General features: G+C 38.4%; 1 protein-coding gene across 1 annotated transcript in view; it reads right to left on the bottom strand.

Moving 5' to 3' along the window:
• The window catches only part of fbxw7 (F-box and WD repeat domain containing 7), a 109,886-nt gene that overhangs the window by 80,719 nt on the left and 12,734 nt on the right, over positions 1-16,433 (bottom strand). The window contains exons 2-3 of the mRNA XM_087174917.1: positions 15,061-15,211; positions 7,751-7,827 (exon numbers count right to left, since the gene is read on the bottom strand). The gene's annotated coding sequence lies outside the window, so the exon portion shown is untranslated. The remainder of the gene's footprint in view (positions 1-7,750; positions 7,828-15,060; positions 15,212-16,433) is intronic.

The following is a 16,433-nucleotide window of genomic DNA, read 5'->3' as shown; positions in this document are numbered from 1 at the left end:
AAATTTGGGTGTATTAAGATCTTTACACTAAGATCATACGCAAATACACCATCTCTAAATTTGGCTTCATGGTTGAATACACATTTAAGAGGTCAATTAAAGTGTGTATCCACTGAGAGTACAAAAGTATCTCCTGGGCTGTCCAGTCTTTGCAGTACACACCATACTGGTTGGGTTTAATGCCCCAGATCCACTTTAAAATCGAGTGCCATTAGTCTCTTTTTAGGTAGATATTACAAAAACGAGAAGAACTGTTATTACTCCATCCATTTATCTGGGTGAGGTGCATCATGCTTCAGTGTGCAACTGTGACCGCCTGCCAATTGCGCCCAACATAAAAGTGGGTGGAAAGGGTAATGATGAAGCACTTTAAGCTGTTCTCTGTGCTCACTCTCTGGTACATCTTTGTGCTGTATAGAGGAGAGCTGCTAAAAGGTGACACCTCACTGTGATTCACTGCAACAGAGATTTCCTGAAACACCAGGTTGCTATCTCCGTGGAGCAAACGGCACATCAGGAGAGAAATTGAACACAGCAAACACAAAGACCTCTATCTACAATCATCAAAAACAATATATAAAAAGGAAAACGTAGAACTGTCAAAGTAGGACAAGGACGGACTGTAGGATTAAGAGAAAACTCCAACCTTCACTTTAAGTATGCAGCAGCTACCATTAAGACAGAACAGAGCAGTGACAGAATGCTACACAAGAAAAAATTAGCATCATGTTTACCATTTTGTTCTTTTCTTGGACAGGACAAAAAGACAGGGCAGAGTGAAAGGGTGCCCTGTTCATTATTTATGAATATTGCTTTTCACTGTGTCAGCTCACTGCTTCAGTATTGATCCATGAAGCGGAGACTCACTGCACCATAGCAGAGGGTTTCAGAGGAAGCCATAACGACAAGGCTGACACACAGCAGCTATAGGGAGTATCAAACTCAAGGGGGCAAGATAACTGTTATATGACATGGCATGAATATCATGCTCTATGAGTAAATTACTATACAGTTTCTCCATTCTACAGCGTACCCACTCAACTAATATTCAGCACTATGTTACCTGAGAAAAAGCTTTACTAAACAATACTGTGCTCTATAACAATCTACGTAGTTTATTTCAGCCTGAAGAATCAGGCCGAAATTATTGATGAGTTTACAAGAAGTGCAGAGGGGAAAGTCAGTTTGATGCCAATTACCACTAACGCCGCAGTCTTGACAGACTATTATCAACTAAATTTACAAAACTTTACTAGAGGTTTAAAGGGCTACGAATGAATGATAACCCTCTGAGCTGCACTGTACCTGCGGAAGCTGAAAAAAAGCTCTGATGAATTCCATCAGAAATGTACAGTTGACGTAAAATGAAACGGTAGCGTGAAGGTCAATGCAGCTTTTTGCAACTTAAACTTAACTAGAACCACAAACTCAGTCACCCTATCCCCTGGATAATGATAACTGTGCTCATCTCACCTCAGACAATCACCATGGGGCTCAAAAAAGCTGTGTCACTGTTGTCTCATCTTCCACTGTTGACTGAAATGTGGCATGATTACGCCACATGCCGATTCCTTGAATACAACTCATTGTTAAAACAATGATTTACATTTGCTCCCACTTCTGTCATCAACACATGTATAACCTTTAATCAGCCTACTTTGCTGTACCTAAACTTAAAAAAAACAAAAACAAAGTTGACATATTTAGTTTGTGTATTTGGGGTTAATTCAAATGAGCATTACAATGCGTCTCAGTGTGGTTTTGTTAACACATACCTCTGACACAGACTACAAACAGAATGTGGTGCCAGTCTGGTACAAAATGAGAATAGGAAGGTCATAAGGAGCATCAAGCAATTTTAAAATATCAATCATGGTTTACCGTGGAGCAAAACCAGTCTTACAGCACTAATTTTCAGTTACAAGGTGAGACTGCAAAGACAGAAAGCTGCAACCTCAAAACCTACGGCAACCTGGCACTTTTTAATATCCTCTTCTAATTTTTCATTCCTCTTCCATTTTAAACTGTTTCCATTTTTATTTTGTTTTTAATAGACTGAAAACTGCTTTTATGTACTATTTCCTGTAAAAGAAAGTGATGAATTGAAATCAATTGAAGCGTAACTTTTGCCAACACTGACCACATGTGATTGTGGTAATGTTTTAACTTACTAAAGACAAATGTGATTTGTAAAGCAACAACATGTATGACGGCTGTATGTTAACATTCTCAGCACTGCAGTTGAAATGCCGTTGTTTAAATAAAAAATAATGTAGCACTACTACAGATGCATAAATAATTCTAGTTCCAAAAACTGACTCAAACCCGTGGACTTAATCCTTAATTATTCTCTTGTGAAGCCTCTTGCTATTAATCTTCATTACTGAAAGATAACATTTCATTACATGGCTTTCCAACCATGAAAAATTACTTTTAAGCCGCTTCCTAGACTGCACAGTTGTGTTGGGATGCATAAATTCCAGTTTTCCTCCTCCAATATTACCAAAGCTCTGAATTCTGGCACATACAGAGTGCTGAACTGATGCCAGTGCATTTCTTTATCATTTTAGAAACTGCATACCTAGCCATATGGAACTCACTGGGATATGAACTACCTTAAACAGGTCACGAAAACATACTCCGACTACTACCGATGCTATATGTTGTTATATCCTCTGGCTAGAGTCTGAAAAAGTCACATATTGTAATATCTCTTTTCTTGGCTGCATGGCTGTAGATTTATTTACAGCATATCCTTAAAAGCTTACATTAAAATAAAGACAGAGAGGAAGGCAGACCGAAAAACAGAAAAAGACGGACAGATCTCAATATCGTTGACATTTATGAAGTATCCTGTTTATAAAAACAGTCATAAATTATAGTGTTTTTATGTAAAAGATTCAGAAGCACATTACATTTAACAATTCAAAGCCATGGTCCCCCTTTGATGTATAAAGCCAATTGTGCTGCAACTGATGTCTGCAAATCTATAGCACATGCTTCAATGAGAAGACTGATGCTACCACTAATAAACCATTAAGGCAGACTGTTTTAACCAATGTCTAATGGGCAAAGCTTTAGAGGCTATAAACTCCCCAAACAAAGCAATACAATCATTAATGTTATCAGACGAGAAGAGAAATTATTCACTTAACACTGGCCTAATCTGTAGTGTTTAAATTTCCAACTGGAAAGCAACACTATTTGAAAAACCATTAAGATTTGGACTTGTGGACAAATTATTTCAGTGGTTAATCAAGTGGCAAAAGTGCAGTAATTAACATGATGCCATTAATCACACCAATTAATGGTTGATACACTGAAGTGGGCTTGCAAATTATGCCTTCAATTATCCTGAAGTTCCCAAAATTGTGACACACAATGTGAAAGGCAAAACACGCACAAAGTCAAATATTGTATACAAGTAGTAATGTAGCAAATGTTTCTCTTGAAGTTTACATCCTCTCATATAAAGGCCTGCTAGTTTCTGTTAAAAAAAGAATAAGAATTAAACACTGAACCAAAAACCCTCAACATGTTACTATATGATTTTGCAGACAGTTTCTCGAGAGTAGGCTGCGCTCTAGTGGGCAAAGACTGAAAACTCAAGCAGGACTGCAACTAACATCTGTCCCTGAAGAAAGGGCTGAAGATGGAATATTTCTCATTAACTGAGACCATCAAGAACATCAATATATACTTAATAGGCTGCTTATTTTGTCAGGACGGTAGATTCATAGGGTACATTTGGTATATTTCTATCACTCAAACCATGAGAACCCATCTCTGGGAACCAGACCAAAGCAAAAGGAGGACAAGCAGAGTCACAACTTCCCATCTCCCCTCACAGGGACAAAGTTGGATTTCCTGTTTTCACCATGGTCTCCACAGCATGAATTAGTGACAGTGTTCACCACACCCCTCAAAAGATGACACAGATCCTCACGTCAACACCTATCTGTTGCTATAACCACTCACAATTTTACAATACAACACAGCAACCTCAGCACATAGTAAAAAGAAAAGGAAAAAAATTATAATATCTATAGAAAATAATTTAAGCTGCAAGCCAGATATCCATTACTTCTCATCATCTGTATCTATAATCAGATTACAAAGTTGGCACTGATTCTTAGAGGAAAATCTATTTAAAAAAAAAAAAAAAAAAGTCCTCATAACCTTAAACATACAAGTCTGGTTAGCACTTAAAGCGCATGAATTTGGCCACGTGTCAGTTTAAAATGCTAGGCCCACATGGAGAATAACTGTTCTGCTTTGGTGTAAACAATTTGACAATTTGTTTATATAAGATACTGACGTGTTCACTTTTAGTTTTCATCAGCTGCAGACTGTTTACATCAGTAAGGTTTGATTTGGACTTGTGATAATTTGCATTGACAAACATGAAGCTGATCTATAGATGAAGAATAGAGAATAGAGTTGTCCAAACTTTCTGGACTTCTGAAATGTGCGTCAGCAGCAATTTCTACTGTCCCAAGTCTCCACCATTATCAACTGTGTGCATGCTCTTCTCTGGAGCAGCCAAAAGGCTGTTCTGAATTATTTACAGAGAATGAGTGGGTGAGAGGTGTGGGACTGATTAGGGAGTGACACAGAGGATAGTTAAATCTCAGTCCCTTTCAACAGTCTGCTTAGGAAGCAGTTTCAAATTCAAATTTTAAAGGACCTTTTCAGGAAATGACAGCAGTGCACTTCTTCCTGCAGGAATTTGGCAGCACACCATTACCTTTTCATCGGATCCTATTCTTCTGTTCATTAATATGTTCAACTGAAAGAGCACAATCTCTTCCAAAGACGGGAACAAACATGAGATTTGCACAGTTGAACATGGGCATTTATATCAAAGTGATTTGGTTTTTAACCATGGGAGCCTCATATTTATCCTTTCAACATCATCTTTGCATCGAGACAGTTTTCCCTTGAACACACAAATTCATCATTCATAGTCAGAGGTTGTGCACATACACACACATATATATATATATTACAGCTGCTAAATGATTCTACAGCCAAGAGTCAAACAGTCTATCATTGAGGCAATAACCACATGCTTAATGACTTTTGAGGCAGCTTTATGTCCTCTGAAATGCACTGAGAAGCAGGGTGATGACACATGCACAACAAACAAATAATTCAATTTGTCTTTATACGTTGACAGTTTTGCCAAAAGTCAACACATCAAGCATTCAAGTCTTCAACAAAAGCAGTTTGCACTGGGATACAAATACGGAAGTTGCACTTGGATGAAGATTCAATCCAATCCTAAAACCATCGTCCTGAATTATTCAAACTCCATATCAAATTTCCTTTATCCAGTCCCTGAGACCAAGGTAACAGTTTTAGGGGGGAGGACAATCTTAACATTTTGACATTTGAGTGCCAGTCCACAGTTTAAAAATGCACCAGTGAGCCAAGCAAGGCACTGCTATGTGCTATCACTTTACCTTTAATTCACCAGCACGTGCCTGGAATGAATAATTCAGGACGAGTAACACACTCTTGGCTTTGAAGAAGAACCCCCCCCCCCCCATGGGACTGAACACCGAATACACCATGAACACATTAGGTAGTAATTTGTGATAAATACACGTGCATCCCCCCGTTGTATATAAAATATGGGTTATTGCACTTAAAAATAACCTGAGTTTGCCAAATTAAAATAATCTTTGCAAATGTCCACACTACCAACATAAAGCTAAGAGACTTATGATGCAGCTACTCACATGCCTTTTCACGCCCCAGCTTCCACACAAACTCCAACACACACCCAGGATGCCTACTGAATGAATTTACCAGAGTTTGTTCATAACAACCTGAACAACTTCCACTGTGTCTTGTGCGGAAGGGTGAAAGGTCTGCATCCTGCCTGAGATACTGACAATGAAACCCTTGGGTGGAGCCTTCCGTACATCCACCAGTGCAATAATTTTCTTGTCCTCCTTGATCTCTGTGGCATTTTTTTCCCCTTAGATGACACATGGTTTGCACATCCTACAAAAGGAAGCTGAAGTAGATCAAGCACTCTAGTGTGAAATACATCACACAATCAAGGGTTTTGTTTCAGTATAGCTTTTACAGCTGTTTTACCTTTGTCCGGATATGTTACCATTCTTTGTAAGAAGAAATAATACCAATATTTGAAACAAGAACAAAACGTTAAGGACCACACTGTATGTGTCAGTAAGTATTTCGATAATCAATTAATCGTTTAAATTTATTTCTGTTATAAATCAGTGCAAACTGAATATCTTTGGATGTAGAGTGCTACTCGAACAAAACAGGCAATTTGAAGATGGCACCTTGGGCTCTGAGGATTTGTGATGGGAATTTTATCACTTTTGACATTCAGTCTTTTGAATGATTAATCAGTTATTCTAGAAAAAAAAAAAATCAGCAGATTAATTAATAATGAAGATAAATAGCAGGTAACTCAAAGTAGACCTTTGCAACGTTACTTCTGCACTACTATATAAAAACCATTGTTTTTGGGTCCAAAGTTACATTATGAATTAAAAAAAAAGGACACTGAAACTAAGTGCCTTTGATCTACAATGTCACGTGCATTGTGGATACCTTATAAATAAACTGATTTAATACGTCAGTGTCATGAAGGAAAATAAGTTATCTTCACAAAAATACAAGGAACCAAAGAAACCAGTTCAGCACACACGTCCAGTCCTCTTTCCTAAGACAAGAAAAACAAGACTATACAACGCCCTCCATAAGATATTTAGATTAGCGTAAAACACTATGAACCTTTTTGACTGTGCCCGTTTGTAATTTTGTGCTGTCCTAATCTGAACTGAACAATTTTCTTTTTAATTCTAATTTTGAATGTGCTTCCTTTTTTTCATCTATGCATATAGCTTAATTTAGATCTGACCTCTTCCTGTAAACAACTTCACTAATTCTGCCATTCAATATTATTGAAACTGGTGTTTCCTACAGGTTAAGAACTTGTTTATGGCGGCTGGTGCCATGGTTGAGTGGGAAAGAATTCATTTGAAGACAGACCCTTACATGGGAAATGTGTTGCTAGGAAACAACTAGGTCCAAGCTTACTTCCCATCAGCTGCTGACAACACCTAATAACCAACACCAACATGACATAAACTTGAGCTTTTTTATGTCTGTCCGTCAATGTGCGCAACAGCATCTATGAATGAGGAAAACTGTAAAAGGGCCTGTACATTGGCAAAGATCCTGCCCTACTTGGAAGTGAGCCAGACTACTTTTCTTTGCCTTTACAATGGTAGAAGCACCCATATTGGCATTATCTTTTCAACAGTATCCTTGTTTACTTTGTTTCCTGTTTGTCCTCCAGGTTTTATTTTCTGATAACACAGCTTGTCAGCAAGCTGCTGTTCACAAGCAGAAGAGATATTACATACTATGCACTTTGAACAATATGCATGACTGCAGCAAAGGGGAACTGAGAAAGGAGCCTAATAAATGGCTGTTATATATCTGAAGCCACCTGCTGTATATTTTGATTCCAACATGCAAATAAAGATTTCCCAAGATAGCCAACAAGCAATTTAGAAGGCTTCTTTGTCATCACTCACTCATTCAAAACAACCACAAATCTCACTCGCCTTGTTTGTAAACCTATGCAATAAGTGCGCGCGCACACACACACACACACACACACACACACACACACACACACACACACACACACACACACACACACACCTGAGAAGTTCATACAACTGAAGTGTTTACTTACAGTTCTCTCTGTCTGCCTTTGTTCAGGCCGAAATTGGTCTTCTCCACTACAGGTCCTACTCTAAGGGTCGATTCTTTCTGTGGACAAAGAGTGAGAAAGAGCTGTTAGTACAGTGATTTCAGAGGACATCAGAGGGTTAACTAGCCATGGGGCCGTCTGGAATACGAGGAGAAGGCAGGAGGGCCAGAGTAGTGAGATAAGAACGCTTTGATTTCAGTTTATCCTCCAAAACCCAGACAGTTCACACAGATTCCTCAATATGTTTGCCAAAGAAACTACAACAGAACTATTCAACAACCTGGCACAACAAACAATACCTGCATCAGCATGTAACAGTGAGTCACCACCATATATGTGTCACTTCTTCCTGTCTCGTCTGATGGGAAGAGAACAAGGGGCAGCTGCTCAAAACCCAGTGCCCAGCTGACATCATTAACACGTCACCTCACAAATACACACGGACGTATTAATGCAACGCATATTTTAAACTTTACAGACCAACTTAAATTTGAATTTCTCATCGATTTTTGTAAGGGTATATAAACTATGACGATAGGGAAGCTATATTAAATGTTTAATACAGAGATTTATCATTGCATATTTGTTAAGTTCTTCAAAAGAGGATATACATTTATGTATTTTTGGAACTGTGGCCTGTCAACTTCCGTGGTGCTCTACTGAGTGAGGGCCTTCATAGCTCTGTATAGCCTACAAAAAAATTGGTACAAGATGTTTTTCCCCTTTTTCAACAAGCCCACATATTACTAGTTCTCATCTAGTAGCGATTTAAAGGATTTAAGCCGTTACACATTCAACATTTGAGAAGAACCATGATGCTTTTCTATTGTGTTATTTTAATAACTGCTGAGTGCCACTGCAAAGCTCCTACACGCTCAGTTTCTGCTCACATTATACAAAGTGGGTGGTGTCTAGCTAGCATTAGATTTATGACTTTCAAGAGTCCAGTTGTGGTGATATAAAATGACCAGACCTTCAAAACTCACAGTAACAGGTAGCCCTGTAACCTCAGAAATTCATATGTTACACCTTCATAACATACACAGTAATGTACTCCAAACAGATTGGACTAAGCTATGGCTGAAAGCAATGGCACCACAGCTGATTAACTGCCTGTAGAGACTGAAGTGCTATAACTAACTATATTTAGTACTTTCACAGAGACAGAACCAATCAATTCGCCAGCATCGTGAATTTGCCCCAGTCTTTACGTCTGGATAGGATTTGTTTCTGAACATGAGTTAGTCTACACCCATAGAGCTACAAGCAGAGCCCCTGTGATCCATCTAACCCAATCCATGTGTTTAACTGTTGAAATTCTCAAACTTAAATAAACGCTGTACAAATTGCCCAAAAGTGGCTAGCTTATCTCTGTACCCTCAGGTATAATTTGTATAATAACAGGTCATAACATAACAAAGACAAAGGTGTTTTAATATGAGAAATTAAGCTGTTGGTTTTGAGCAGCTGCCTACAAAACATAATTAGGCCGACTAGATTCCCCAGCAGCGCCACGGAGCTGGCTTGTGTAGAGAGAATAGGATTTCGAAGTTGACGTAAACAAAACTGGATAAGGACATCGAGTTCTGGGAAATGAACAGATGCCCAGACAGCCTATCCAGCTGTTTGACATTTGATAACCGTGAGACAGAAAGATGGTCGACAGACAGAAAACCTTAGAATTCCACCGTCTGAAACACAGATGGGTGACAAATTAAAAGGAAAAACCTAAATAAATTATCGTCTTGGTATTGACTCTACAAGTCTCTGGACTCTGCTGGAGGGATGAACAGCATTCTTCCAAGAGATGTTTCCTCATGTGGTGTTTTGATGGCGGTGGTGGAGAGTGCTGTCTAACACGTCAGCCCAAAATCTCCCATAGCCATTCAGCTGGATTGGGATCTGGTGACTGAAAACCAGAGCATATGATTCACATCATTCTGTGACCCTCTGTACCCTATGGATCGGGGCATTGCCATCCTGGAAGAGACCACTCCATCAGGATAGAACCGTTTGATCATAGTATAAAAGGGGATCACGCAGAACAACTTTGGATTGATTTGCAGTGACCCTTCCCTCACACCAAGCCACAAAAATGCACCTCCACAGTATAACATTACCTCAGTGTAAGGCTCAAGCATTTAGGCCTGCACCTCTCTCTTTGTGTACACCACACATGCATTCGCCCACTTGTGGAGAATCTGCTGTTTAATTGTACCATGCAGTGCACATTCTCAAAGGCGTCTGCATTTATTATGTTTCTTCACTTACTTATTCAGTTTTTTTCATTATTCTTTTGTCAGCTTTCTGTGTACAGGGAATCCTCAACTTCATTTGCAAGTGGAAGATTGAAGTTGCAAAGAGACACTTCATTATTTTTGTAATGATGTTGCATAAAGCTATTAGTGGATGTTTCCAAGTGTGGTAAGATGCTACAGACTGCCAATGAAAAAGATTTTTTTGAAGACAAAACTGCAGTTAAGGTACCGGCCTTTTCAAAATGAGTGCAAATTTATACAAAAGTCAATACAAGTGATATGGAAAATATTTTCAGATATACGTGGCAAAAAAGACACTCTGCAGAAAGATCATTTAAAATTAGGAAGACTAAAACATGGACACAACACTTAAATATTTTCACAATCTGTTTCATATTCTGTTAGTTGGATAGTTAGGACATATTTCATAACAATACTGATACTTGGGTGGTCCTTTTTTTCTTTATTTGAATGTATTGCATTTCCCTTCATTTTCAGTCATTTGTCAGAGCAAAAAAAAAAAAAGAAGAGAGCATCAATTCATCACTGCAACATCAATTCACATACAGCACACAGAGAAAAACATGCCTAGGTGAAAACTGAAAAATGAAACAACAGGGAAGCATAAAAACACACAAAACCTAGGCTTTCTGTGTTTACCAAAAAATTGTCAAATCTGCTTCCAGGGCAACGTGGAGGCCAAGTGTTTTAGTGACGTATGCCATGTAGTCATACCATAGTCAATTTAATTCTGGGAGGGAAGTTTTGATGCACATCGTACCTCTCCCCCTTTCTTCTCATGTTTCCTATCTGTATATATTCAGCTGCCACCTAATGAAGACACAATGCCAAAAGACATGTCTAAAACGAAAATTGCCCTCAAGATGAACAGGAGAATTAGCACCAAACCAGAGAAGCTTTGGTTTAAGAGTAGAGTGCTACATATACACTTGTGATATATAAATAGGGCAAATCTACTGAGCTTTCTTTCAAAAATCCTATCGACAGAGAGTTCTGCTGCTTCTGTGTTGCCCACTCAGCAAGCTGCTTGTTGACCAACTCCTGTATTCAGAGACAAAATAAGCCAGCTTTTAACTTCTACATGAGCCCACAGCTTTCTAGGAAAAGTTCTGAATGTTTCCTAAGAGGCCTCTGAGTGAAGCAAACACAGGTTATGGATGCCTGCAGCTTCAGTCTGGGTCAGTTGTGTCTGGATGTGCCAAATAAAATGAGTCCACATGGAGGAATGCAACAGCCATCTTTAGTGAACAAAAATCATTGTCCTCATTTAGAAACTGTCCTCTTTGACCAGGGAAGACAAAAATGGATTTTGTGCGAGTGTGAGTTTGTGGATGTTTCTCAACTTGTATGCACTTACATGTGGATTAATTTAAAAGGAGAAAACAGTGATGTGTCTAATTTACAGTTAGTCTGATTCAAATTTAATTAGAAAAGTCAGTATTTAACCTAATAGACATACTTTCCTCTTTATTCTTTCACATAAAAGTGCATAAGCTGTTATTATGTAACAAATCCGCAAATAAACAACAAACGTTACATAACAAAAATAACTTCGAGCTGCAACTAAATACTGTGAAATACTTAACACAAGCATAATGGCGCTCGTGATAACATAATGGTATTATGGCCCTCTTCGGTATAGGTGTCCCTTTGGAAAATTTGGCTAAATGCAACATTTGACTGAAATATGACTCATGTGGAAAGATACGGTTTGAGACAACAGCACCTGACTGAACTGTTTTGACTTCATTCTGAAACATTTTGGAGGGTGTACAATAAACGGTAATCAGGGATCATTGCTTCAGGTTAAACAGCCTGCAGTGAATCATCAAGATGGGTCACATAATAGACGCAATAGCTTCCACTGTTATCTTAATATAGCAAATATAATGTATATTGTAGGCTATATGTTGTTATTCCAACATAGTTGGACAATCCCGATAGGTGTGACAAGAATGTCTTTAATTCCTGCTGCAGGTGTGAACTTCAAGCTCAGTGTGGTTGACATGTTCTCACACAGCAGCGCCGGAGTGTCTTACAGATTAATAATAAAACAGGCCTCGTCTCGTCACACTGGACTCAGTGTTAAGAGGTGACTCATTGCGTAGTTTGTCAGCATTTGGTTTTAGCTCCAAGCTCTGTGGTCCACATGAGAGCATCATTCAGGATCTTTCTTTGGTGAATGAAAACCACAGTCTCAAAACAGGGGATGCTAAGGAAGGAGGGGGCTGACAGCTTCAGCAAAAAACTATGCAGGGATGATGTACTGGCGAAAAGCAATTCACTTAGCTCACCACACAGTATCAATTTTGCTCATATAGCAACTAATGACATCCTTTCAATATGTAGAGTGAGATGGGTCTAGCTCTAAAGTCAGCAAACTGTCTGGAGCAGCTGCAAACTAGCAAGCACTACAGAGAGTGTGAAAGACACTTCATAAATCACTGCTGGAATGTAGCCTCATTTCCTCTTCGACCCCACCTCCTCTACAGCTTCTTCCTCCAAGTCCTGGATCTTTCTACACTGAGTAACTGAGACCTGAACATCACAATCATGACACAATTTGCAGCTGTGAGTCTCAGCAGTTAGAAAAAAAAAAATGTTTTCCCTGCAGCAAACTAGCTCACATTTCAGTCATGCAGAGCAGACATTACTAAACAAAACAGAAACTAATGAGGAGACAGATTTAATGAAAGAGTACATGTTTGGGGCACACTGTTGTAATAACATTAATCACTTCTGAATCAACAAAGAAGAATCAATTCATGCTTTTCCAGACATTGTTCCCATCAGGGGGCAGGCTCAGTTGTGATTTTTAAATTCTTGAAGCCCATTTCCTCTCTGTACCGTTTTACTGGCTTTGCAGAGATTCACCATAATTTTTACCAACCTCTGATTGTTGATGCCATTTTTAGTTTTAATATTAATAGCGGTGACAACAGTGATCACAATGGTGATGGTGATCATTATAGATGTACAGTGATCTGAGTAGGTACGTTCATATCAACTTGTTTTGTGGGCCTTTGTACTCAAACTAGAGCGTTAACACCAAAAATTTTGGGGGAAAAGAACTTAAGACAAAAAAAATCACCAAACAAAGAAACTCTTTTACAAATGGAAACAGACAGAATGAATAACGACGTACATGAAAGTCCATCGATCCTTTGCTCTACTGAAGAGATCAAAGTTGTGGTGGATGAAAACATAAAATCTTTGTGGAGCAATGAGGAGACTGTAACCGTCCTTATTAATCCATTAATACATGAAACAAACAAATATTATATTTCCATCATGTCTCTTTATTTATATTATCTAAAGTTTGACTCTTATTATTGCGTCATTTTTTTTTGCATCCTCTTCTTCTGTAATGGTTAAATGGTACTCAGCAGGAGAATTAGCAGCACCTACTGTATCTCCATGAACCAACTCCTAATATTCGTATAGCGGCAGTGAATGGAACCATGTATTAATTCACACTTTGACTACTTCTGGACAGGAACCTGACTAAAAGCAAACTGACAGCACATTTTCACCACTTTTTAGATTGATTAGTGTTACACAGTGAACTTGTAAGGCTAAGAGGTGCGTACTATGGACTGACTGAACCGAATAAGCACACTCATCAGGTGAGATCAGGTCATTATGGCTTCTAAATATGTGTATTTGTTACTGTAATATATAATATACAACAGACACACGTTTGCATTTTTTTTAGTATCACAAAACGATTTGTTATTTTTTCTCAGGCCCAATTTGCATCTCATCAACATTCAGCCTGCAGATATGATGTTACCTAAGTGTTCCAACACACTGAAGAAAAATTATCCAAGGGAAAAGCTGGCTTTCTCCCAATGTGTGACCTTTGGTAAATTTCCTAGCACATCTAACTGTGGCAGAGATATAATTACTTCAAATGCAGCTCATATAATGCAGAGGAAGGTAGTTTATTGTAAACATTCAACTGTAAATTGGTTTCTAATTCAGATAATGGGTTTTAATGATAAGTAATCTGCATTTAATATCACATTAAGCAAGATAAATAGAAGAATCTCAAAAACTTATTCCAATTTTTATGTCTGTCAAATGATTACTGATTGTCTTCAGGACAAAGATGTTCTTAGAGAGCAGAATAAGAGGTGTTCATCCCAGAGGAAATCATGAGGAACCCAATCTCCAACGTGCTGCTACCATGGAAACACTGATAAGCCAACAGATGCAATGACTTAAGAAAAATACTCAAAGTACTCCAACATGGATCAGTCATCCAATACTTGTCTATCGCACTTGAGAGGTTTAAGTATATAAGATTTTTTTTTTTTTTTTTTTTTTTTTTTTAATAGATAGGCTCAAATCTGGTGGTCATCTTTCAGATTGGCCAAAACAAGGAATCTACAGTTTGTAAAAATATATATATTCAACTTGAAAGTGTAGCTTTGCACTCCTTACTACCTTTATTTAGTGTTTATACAGTTTCATGACTGTGAATGTCCATACATTATAGATCCGCTTGGTAATCAGTAAATATTCATTTTATTGACATTCATGCTGTATATTTGTTGAAGTGCATGTTTACTTAATGCTTATTAGAGATGGAACCAATTCTTGATTTTTATCAGATCAGTCGATTCTAATAAGATCGAGGGCACGATCTGTGACCCAAACGTGAACAAAGACGGTGCACACAAAAACTAATTGGATAGGAATTAAACATGACATCAATCCTTAAATATCTTGATAAATACAATAATTATTTCAAAGTGTTCAAAACCATGATAAAAATAAATAATTTGACTCCTCCTATGCAACAGGCCATAATACTCCAGCTAACATAATACAAACAAGTTCTACAACTGCATTCAAATGCTGCAAGGCGGTGATGCAGTTCAAGTGTGCATTTAGGCCTGGGGCTCTACAGAACAATGGAAATTGAAGACAGAGCATCTCGAAAAGAAATGTAGCACTAGAAATGTCAGTAAAGAAACAGTTTCATATAAGACACAGAAGGGGCCAAACCTGTCAGCCGAGGGACTGCGTAGGGGCTCTGCAAAGGCTTGCTGGTGCTTGGGGGTGCAGTGTGTTATCTGCAGCGCCGCAGACCTTCCCCTTTGAAGTGTTGCTGAGCCACCGACTGAGCCAGGGGCAGTGAAAGGTGGAAGGTTGGAGGCTAGAGAAAATGTAGAGAACGCATTGAAGGTGAGAAAACAACTGTGAGGTACAAAAGATACAACAGCAGCAGAGAAATAAACAAAACATGCTTGTTATCATTCATGTTGTTTCATTCATGTAAAAAAAAAATTAAAAATTAAAAAATACACCTCAAGACCATCTACAGGAATTTTGGTCGGAGCAGAGCAAAAACTTTGGGGTCATGTAGCAAACACGCTATTGTTTTTCTATATTTTTTTACATCTTGTTTACATAGGCCAATTTTCCTTTTACGGAGTAATAAAGAAAGCATATGGCAGCCATGTGTTAGAGAATGATCGGCTGCACGAGAAGCGGTTGTGTGAGGGACACATTCGGATGACAAAAGTGTGGAAAGTGAACTGACAGACTTGTTTTGCCTGGTCCCTCTGTTCACTGCAACTCTCCCTCAAGGATTATCCTCTCTAATAGACTTAAAGGCACTTTAACTGAGCTGCCAGCTGCCTGCGTCCCCGACGGAAAGCCACCCAGGTCAAGTCTGAGGGAGGATATCCTATCATGACAATGCAACACATTCCTATAGCACTTTCAATTTTTCAAATCACACTAAAATTATCTATTTCCGACTTTTCATTAGTCCTACTTACTACTACCTCTCATCAAAAGATGGACAAGCAATATGTGGACGACAGAATACAAAATAAATAACTTAAAATTCATGTGGATATCAGTGTCAAAATTGCCTTCATTAGGGGAATGAGAAATCAGATCCAAATCCATCCTCAATGCATTTTAGGTGCATATATGTATATATACTAGATGTCAAGCAAACAATGAATCAATAAGTTTATCAACAGAAAATGAAACTCTTTTGATACTCAATTAATCAAACAATTACAGAGCAACTTTCTTGTTCATTTGAAGTCATGTTTGTATCCAATATTGACTCTTTTTTAGCCAATTTTGGTCTCCATCATCACCTGAGGGAGATATTTTGCTCTTTAGCTGATAAACATAGTGGAGCATTCAGCAGCTTTTTATTAACTTCATCCATCTGCCGTTTGTTGCTGAGCAGGTAGTGTAAAGTGGGTTTTTAAAGCTTTTTCACTGACAGCAGCTGCCTGCTGTGACCGAAAATGACATGACACAGAGCAGTAAGCGTGAACCAAAACAGTGAAACTGGGGGTCAGACAGCTAAACAATCAGCTGAAACTTGCTACAAATGTCAGTAAAGCCGAGCA

Source organism: Seriola lalandi, unplaced genomic scaffold (genome assembly GCF_002814215.2).
Source record: "Seriola lalandi dorsalis isolate HSWRI2012SDOR001 ecotype SW California unplaced genomic scaffold, Sedor1 jcf7180002054394, whole genome shotgun sequence".
Classification (NCBI taxonomy): domain Eukaryota; kingdom Metazoa; phylum Chordata; class Actinopteri; order Carangiformes; family Carangidae; genus Seriola; species Seriola lalandi.
The sequence above is the reverse complement of the archived record's forward strand: the minus strand, read 5'-3'. Positions and strand labels throughout refer to the sequence as shown.